The following is a 9,250-nucleotide window of genomic DNA, read 5'->3' on the forward strand; positions in this document are numbered from 1 at the left end:
GCAATCAGAGTGCATTACCCACCAGTAATCCAGTTGTGTGACATAAAGGAAACAGAGACCCCATAAATGTCCTTTAATCTTTTCTTCGCAGAAAATTACGAAGAACCTACTGCACTCATGAAACATTGAAAAGTATATAAATCATCCCGTATGCAGCTCATACCATATATAAATCATGCTGTATGCAGCTCTTCTGCTCTCAGAAGTTGCCCCATGCTGCAGTTTAAAACATTCTCCTACTCCACACGGGACAGAGATTCCGCGAGGTCCCAGTTTTAACTGTTTTGTTGTTGCCCAAGTATGAGCAAAAATCAAAAGACAGCAGCTAGCGTAGCATTTCTCAAGATAACTCTTACAACTATTCCACTTTGCATTATGACAAGACAGACAGGGGAGGACGATTTCTTTTCCCCTGCAGTGTTGAAAACAGCAGCCGTTTCATGATAGACAGTGGCATTGAATTTGTACTGACAGGCAGGTTCACTTCTCGTTACCAGTGGCTGAAAAGTCTGTCTAAAATGCTTACCAGACAGCAGCTTCTAGGAGGTTATTCCATACCTCTCTAATTTCTGTATGTTGTTCTTTATATAAAACCAATCTCTCAGGCTTCCCACCTATGTATATAAACTCATACCAGATCTGGCATTCCAGTCTATTGGTACTAAACACAGTACTGCATAGAAACCAAGCCTGATTTATAACCAAAGCTACTAACATCGTTCACATCAATAGTCCTTATCGTTTCCAGTTCGTGCTCGGGCCACAAGGCTCGTAAATTATCTTTAAATTACTAATACTAAATACTTTAAATTACTAATACTACACTCATTATATGAAAGGTGGTATTAATTCAAGTGGTTCAAGACTAAGAACATCCCTATATGGCTCTAAATTACATGCACAGGACTTGTCACAAGGCCAAGCATGATGCAAGTTTAATGCTCCAGTACACAAAAAGCACCCTTGACTTACTTTAAAAAAAATCAATTACCGCATCTGCAGAAGCAGTTTTTCTATCAATCAGTTCCTATTTTAACAAGTTGGCAATGTGTTTAAGTGTACTTCATGCTACTACTTCATATGGAAACAAGACTGAAGTTGATAGCTTTCCAAGGACTCCCATCCAGTTTAACATTGCAGAGAGGGACTGTCACCGCCAGCTCCCAAAACTTCCAGAGGATGCTTCCTTTTCTTAGTCCCTATCAACCTCTGTTCCCACCACTGAAAGGTCAAAAATGCATGTAAAATATTTAGCACAAGATTCTGTTGCTGAAAACACTCACTAAAAACACAGACAGCAGTCACATTTAAACAGCAGTTCTACAAACAAGTAAGACAGGTAAAGTATCAACAAGTCCTTGTTGTGTGTTTGCTGACAAATATCTTTTTCTCTAACTAAAGGACAATTTAATCCTTCAGTGACCGAACAAAGTCTTTCTAACAAGCAAGTGGTTTTTATGATACGACACTACAGAATTTTAAGATCCATTCAGAGAAAACAAGTGTTCATGGTTATGGAAAACATGTTTTATAAAGGAAAACCATGCAGAGAAATCTTTAAAACTCACCCAGTATTTAAAAGTTGTTCCAAAAGAAAAAGGAGCTAAGTTCTTCCAGCGACTTGCCCCCCTGATTGTAAATACAGGCTGAAGTCTAAAATAGACATCCTATCATTCAGCACAGTCACATCTGAACATGCAAACTTCCAGAGGGTAGAAAGAGGGCTATAACTTACACCAGGCAGTCCGGGGATAAAATTCACTCAGGCACAGGAGAGCACACAAGACAACACCGAGAAGCATCAATGCGAGTCCAGAGTCTTATTCAGTAGGTGAAAATCTGCCTCCTCTTAAGCAAAGAATTCTGCTGGGGGTGGGCACTGATAAAACACAACACTGCGTCATGACTGCACTAGTGAGACAAACCAATCCAATGAAGCTCATATTAAAAGCAACAAAACCTTCCCTTTTTTTTTTCCCCCCAAGCATAGGCATAGATGAGAAAGGAAATCTCATTTTTGCCTGCCAGCTGGGCATTTTGGCGTGATCAGGTAATCTCTGAGGAGCCCCAGGTCTTCTATTTGCAAGCACACTTAAATGCACGCTTAATTCAAGTGCATGTGATGGTAGGGTACATACATCCAATTCGGTAAAGATGTTGCATGCTTGTTATTTTATCCATGTCAGTAGAGGTCTCACAGGCTACGCAGACTGCAGAAAGTTAAAGATGTGCACGAGTTTTGACTGGATCAATGCCTAAGCAAGCAACTTCGCTTTCAACAGTTCAACCTAAATTACCCAATCCAAATTCCTTCAACCGCTTTCCTTTAAGTGGGAAACATTTTTGCATGTATGTCAAGGCAAAAATAATGTTTGCCTAAAAGCACCTGGCTTAGCTTTATATAAAATATTTCCCTTAATACTATATAATGCAATTAAGCCATTTTATTCAGCAAAAAGGAACGTAAATCAAAACTGCATTGTCACAGTTTAAAAATCTGACAGACGCAAATTTATTTGGACACGTTTCTGGTTTATAAATAAATGATGTTTTAAATTTAACTGTTAGGTTTTATTCCATTCTGAGTCACTCAAAGCTATGGCATCGTATTCCAACATAATAAACTTAAATCAGTAAATTTTCTGTGCCCTGAACATTTGAGAAAAACCAAATCATTGACTTAGATTTGTAAACACAGACTTGCAAACATAATTCTTACCTCATCTATTTTTTCAAGTTTGAATAAAGGATATTTCTTAACAAGAAGGCAAAAGTTTTCTAAATTGGTTAAAATCAGCTGCAGATGATATTCAGGGATAATTTGGTAAATCTGAAAAGTGGTTTACATTTCTTAAGAAAACTCACATGGATTAGTAAGCCTACATCATCTTCTAAAAAGAATTAGGGCAAAACTCCAGCTAGAAATCTGCAATGCAGAAATGACATTAAAAATCCCCAATAAAAAAAGAATTGTAAGTATCAGGCCATGATTCTTTGTAAGAAATGCTGACTTTTTATTTAAGGTCAATACCCAACTACTATTAAGCTTGCAGTACAGCTGCTAACTTTGTGAAAAGCTACATCTCTTAAGTCTGGTTGCAAAGTCTTTTCTTTTACTTCTGTAATAGCCGGCAAACAGGATTCCTAGTTTTAGAAAAGTGCGAGAGGTTGATACTTTCACACTGGTTTTCCCTTATGTACAAAAGCAACATATTTTAACAAGAAGAATATTAATCTTTCCCTGCAGATCTAAACATATCTCAATACTTTTTTTTTTTTAACAAGTAGCATCAATCAATAAGTGAGAGCGATCATAATTCTAAACATGAAGTCAGCCTGTATTTATAGGTCTGGATTCCAAGGTTTTAAGGAAGTGAATAAACAAACACAGAAACTTTCTTGGAGCACTTACTTAACTTTATAAAGTAAAAAAAAGACTGCAAAATATTATTTCATGTTCTCTTTATAGCTGATAAGTTGTTGATGTCTGCCTTGGAAAAGCTCAAACCCAAACGGTCCGGGTAAGCACTAAACCCACCCTAGTTCTCCTTAAAGGACCATTCACCCATCCCAGAGTAACCACCCCCAGTGTGCAGATGCAGGTAAAAAGACTGTCAAAAGGACATGTTGTCTGGGAGGCGTCTACATCGATTTCAAAAGCCAGAAGTTGCCGGCCCAACCTCTGGGAATCGTCTCAGACCCAGGAGAACAACAAACCGGAACCATTTGAGTGCCGCTTCCCATGAGACAGCCTGACCACACGGTGGTTTCTTGTTGACCTAAGCTTCGGAGCTCGGTCTACATGCGAAGCAAAGGATATAATAAACAGCACAGAGAAAAGGAATTATCTTCAAAGGTTTTATTCTGCTAAATCAGCATTGTGGACCTCAGGCATGGGAAAATTCAAGCCAAGATAGGTTGACCATTAAAGAGTTACAATTTGGGATACCACTAAAGAAGCAGGCAAAGGAAACTTTATATGACCACAAAATAAATGATGAGGATCGGCTTTTGGCAATGGCAGCACCAGTTTGGTTCCCATCAAATCAAATATTTGTAGAAATGATAAATATTATATATTACAATCTCGATCAGATATCATAATTTTTTTTTTAATTGTAATTTATTCTGGTAAATCCACAGTTGAGAGATCCCTGCTTGATTCAACAAGCCCATGTTAGGCAGATTTATATTCTGGTTTAAATAATGTAATAGGACATGCCAATTTAAATAATTAATTTTAAACCCCCTTTGTTTTGCATTTTTACATCAGCTATTTTCTGAAAGATGCCCAGGTTCTCATTTACCACTAACCACTAAAACAACATTAATTTGCAACTTAATGTAGCTTTTATATCAAATGTAACTGGCCTTTTTGCCATTCAGATGGGAAGGCTATGTATTTAAGTGATTATATTTATTTTAAAGTACATACATTTTGAGTAGAAAATAATGGGGGATGATTATAATTTTCTAGCATAAAAACCTGTAAGAATTGGAACCTGAATACCTATAAACTGCATTTGGTCAGAAACAGAAATACAATTAAAACATCCGAAAGCTGCAGGATGTTGTTCCAGTTACGTTGTGCCAACTTAAATAAGGTTACTGACCAGCAATGGGAGCTTTTGGGCTTTTGCATACCTGCTGGTACTCTACAATTGGGAGCCATAAGCAGCTGGAACCGGGGACTTTTGTTTCCCTTATTCAGTATTTGTGCCCCTGACCCGGCCAGGGAACCCTTATTTCCCCTCAATCTACAAAGAAAGAAAATAAAATTAATGAGGAGAAATGAAAATGGGCGGCAGATGACTGCACAGGTATCACATAGTATCTCAAATACTCTTCCAATACCCTTCTTTCTGGTTTTGAAGGCCCCTGTGACCATCTACACCATGGGGGACTTGAAGCAGGACAGCACACGCCGATCATTACCTGGAAATCAGCCCTGAGGTTCTGAAGGCTAATGGAGATTTAACACAGCTCTACCAAACACAGCACCATTTCTGGGTGCTTCGGTGACTCCATTGTTCCCAATGAATATCAACAAAACTCTGAATATCTGCTCTGCAGATAGCTACAAACACAGTCCAAGCTGGAAAGAGCCGGCTCCAACCAACAAAAGCACATCTGCTTTTGCATATTGGGTAGCAAGCTCCAACACATTGTTATCTATCAGGATAATCTCTGAATACAAAGAGATGCATCCGTGTTTCACTGCAAGAAAAACCATCTCGGGGACTCTCTGGAAAGTCTAATGTGGTAGACATAAAAATTAAAAAGTCACTTGGCATTCAGGGATGGAGTGACTCCTCTGCTCTGAGGAAGCAAACTGTTTGGATGGGCTTTCTTGATGGCTCTGAACTCTGTCACACTGTCATCCGAACTTCTTTTTCCAGCAAGCCCCCAGGCTCTCAAAGAGGACATCCAACCCCAGCTAGGAGACTTCCACTCCCAATGGTCGAGGTGATTTGGCTGTGCTTGCATAGGCATGCAGGGAGAGCTGCCATGTTACAGAGCATGACTCTGCTTGAGATCACGTTTGTCTATTGAGCAAGAAAGCCCTGGGAAAATGAAAAGGAGGAACCCACAACTGGAATTGCCGGAGGCCAAGGCTGGCACAGAGGATGACACAGGCTCCGGGCGTTGTGTGGCTTGGGAGAGCCAGGCTGGCTCCAACCCCTGCCACAGCACAAGCCCACGCCAAGCCAGGAGTTCAAAGGCAGCAAACCCATTCTGAATGAGCAAGGCTTTGGCCAGCTGATTCAAGCACTGCCCCAGTTAATGCCAGGAACTGGACTCGTATCGCCCGCAACTCTGGCTGATTCACTGGAGGCTGAGCGTACTACATCCATACTAAGCCCAAGGAAAGGGGGGAACTGCTGCTCTGAGCCTCCCTGAGCTTAATCCATCATTTCCCCTCCCCAGCCCCATATCCAAAGAAAGCAATCAGCATGGGCAAAGTATTTCTAGAAGCCCTGGCTACTGCTGACAACTCAAGAAGCATTATCCTGAATTATGAAAGGACCTATACTGACTTTACACAGAACATAAAAACTGCCCATGAAACGCTCCTGTGGCAATCCAAAAATACGCATTTTGCAAATTCAGAGGCTTTTGCAAAGATCCCCTTGGTAAAAAGCCAGAGTGTGGTTGCCAAAAGTCAACAATGTGAATTTTTCAGATAAAGGAAACCTGACACCTCAAGCCCCAGATTGCCTGCCATTTCCATTTTGGTTTGGGTTTCAGAGAATAATCACTGTGGAGTCTTTTCCCGTTGGGCCAGAAGAGATGGCTGGGGCTCCCCCGAGTCCAGCAACCCTCTCTCTTCAAAGGGAGCTAGAGTGAGCGAGTAGCTATCAACATGCCAAACCACACTGGCTGGCTCTCACTGACAACCTCCAAAATCGGTGTGGCCAGCAGGACAGAAGACCAAGAAATGAGCTAGCTGAATGCCAAAAGGAGGAAAGGACCAGGGGTATAACCAAAGAGAGGAGGGACGATGACACTCTGAGGTGCCAACTGGGGTTATGGGAGTAAGTGGAAGTAGATGAGGCCAATACATAGTGGCAATGGAAATTCTGCTTTTTTCTTCTACAAGCATTGCAATAATAAAGATATAAAGGTGGAAACAGGAATGAAAGCTGTGACCTTGGCTTCATTTCATAGGAATAGGAGCCAGATATTACACCAGGAGGCTGGTGACCGTGCCTAATACTGTTTGGAGACCATGCAAAGAATGGTACCTGCCAGCTAATAGGCCTGTTTCTCCCACAAAGTCCAATAGCTGCTGATCGCTGCTCTTCAGAGTCCATGTAATGGTACACATCTATCTCCTGTAGCCTCTGCTGCTAGAGACATGAGGAGCATGATGGTGAAGCAAAAACCTTGAGTTCCACCTACAAGGCAGAGTTAGCATGCTGGCTGCTTCACCGCAGGCTGACAATGCTGCTGGAGCAAACAGGTGGCCAACAGACTTGTCACATTGGCTAGGAATTAAATCATTGCCAATGCAACACACCAAAGAATGTCCCATAGTCAGGTACTTGGCTCAGCAAACACCTGCAAGAGGACTTACTAAGGGCATGCGGCCCTGTGAAGCAGGGCAAGAAAAGCTAGGCTTTATCCTCTGCAAAGGAAAATGTTGCTCTCCACTTCAATGCTTCTCCTCTGCGAGATTAGTGCTGAAAATCATAGGAAAAGTGGACCTACAAGCCAGCTTAATACAGGGGCTTGGTCAAGGATCTTGTTATAAAGAACCCTCTCCCTCAGATGAGTTACTGCTTACGGAGAGATGGCTCCATGTTTTATCTGGGCTATTCCTAGCCCGGGAGCAAACCCGGGTAACATTACCCGCATTTGTGTTTCAGCGGTCCAGTGCCTACGTCCAGGTGGAGCACAAAGAGTCTTCCTAAAGGTACGGGCAGGATAACAGGACACACATTGCCTCCAGTGAACTGACGAGCGTATTTGTCCGCAGCAAGAGCTCGAACAGCTAGAATTTCTCTGCTTGCTGACACAGAGGCTATAAAGAGAAGAGAAAGTCATTAAGGTAGCAGAAGATATTTCTTTGAGTACATGGCAACAGCCCCAGTGGCTAGTGTGCCTCATCCTCTGAAAAAGGTGTTTATAGCTAAGCTGTGCTGATGATAGTGATGCATTACAGCACCCGGACAGTTGCCCAGAGGAAGAAAGATAGCATGGATGCTGCTGAGAGTTCAGGAATAGCAAAGGGGATTCCACGAGGAACCCTCCCTCTTCCTGCCTTTCTGGAGAAGGGTGAGAATCAAAGCTAGCTGTGCTAGGATCCTGCTAGGCCCACCATGGCTTGAACAGGGACTTCTCTACACCTATGCAATTCCCTTGCAGAAAATGATCTACCCGACAATGGGAATGGCACAGTGCTGACACAGACCTCTCTGCTCCATACAAGCACTGAGAGAAGAGCCGCACCACTCCAAGGCAGGGTGCAAATTCCCAGAGAGCTGCGGTACTGAAAAAAATCAAGCAAAAAAAGGAGAAAAGAACCTAAAAAAAAAAAAAATTAAGTCTACAGCAGCCAGGTATGACAACCACACCATGGGAAGAGAGTCCTCTGAATTATGGAAGCACATGTGGAGCACATTTCTTGCAAGACCTGGAAGGGACCCACAGTCTACCTCTGTCATACTGATAAGGAAAAATCACTCACTGTTATCCATAAGACAAATGAGCAAGTGGATCATCCTGTAAAGAACACTGAATACTCAGAAAAAAGTATATAAAATATTTTTTCTTTTAAAGAAGTAAACAAGGAATCTATAATTAATAAACAACTGGTTGTTTCTGGTCACCGAGACCTTCAGAAGACATAGAAGTCATTTCCTCTTCCATCTCTTCTACACATAAATTAAAAAGGGAAAATTAATTATGCCATTGTTTCAACTGTCAGTCAGTTCCTCAGCCTTGAATTAACCAGATATTGAATTAAATCAAATGAATAAAATAATGTGAAGAAAACAGTTGCTCTGAAACAGTGGAATACAATACTCCCAAAATGTGCTTAATATTTCAATCAACACTGTCTCCAAGCGTTTAACCAATTATCTCACAATTTGATTGTTTTCTTTAAAATTTCAGCAGACATGAACACCTTTGAATCACTTCATTTAATATAAATAACTAAACAGATTACAATAAATTTGGGCTATATTACAAGCTTGTTTCTTTCAATTCCAAAGCACCAGGGTTTTAAAGGAAACGTAATCCTTTCCAGTTTTAAAAATTTCTCAACCAAGCAAAAAGTATTTTCCATTCTCCAAAGTAATCCAGAACATAGACCATATTTTCACTAACGTACTAATTCAATCTGGGATATACTGGTGTAACTTATCTAACGTGAAATTCAGGTGTGCAGAAGACCATTCTATATCTACTTTAAAACACAATCATCAGTTACTGACAAATATATTTAAAATAGGAAAAAAATTACAAACTGACCCACTGGCTACTGTACTAATCCAGGGATTTTATTTTGCCTGGGATTCTCTAGGGTTTATTTAGAAAACATAAAGTAATTACACAAACTCAGACGGACAGTTCTCCCTCAAGAAAGTCTTCCACGAGAACATGCAAAAACCCACACCAAGAGTGCCTCATGGGTTGATCTAAAGAAGGCAAATACCATGAAAGAAGTAATGCTGGAAGAAACACTAGGTGAACATAGAGGCAGAGGTAATATGAAGAAAACAGAAATGTGCAGATTTACTCG

At 40.9% G+C, this 9,250-nt stretch overlaps 1 protein-coding gene across 2 annotated transcripts in view; it reads right to left on the minus strand.

Annotated features, from left to right (window-relative positions):
- SLC20A2 (solute carrier family 20 member 2) overlaps window positions 1–9,250 on the minus strand; it is a 58,885-nt gene that overhangs the window by 37,772 nt on the left and 11,863 nt on the right. The window contains exon 1 of one of the 2 annotated variants that reach the window (XM_072863308.1): window positions 1,736–1,850. The exons of the other annotated variant lie outside the window; for it this stretch is intronic. The gene's annotated coding sequence lies outside the window, so the exon portion shown is untranslated. Of the gene's footprint in view, window positions 1–1,735; window positions 1,851–9,250 lie in introns of those variants that run through there. 2 annotated transcript variants of the gene reach the window in all.

Source organism: Ciconia boyciana, chromosome 5, assembly GCF_034638445.1.
Source record: "Ciconia boyciana chromosome 5, ASM3463844v1, whole genome shotgun sequence".
Classification (NCBI taxonomy): Eukaryota; Metazoa; Chordata; class Aves; order Ciconiiformes; family Ciconiidae; genus Ciconia; species Ciconia boyciana.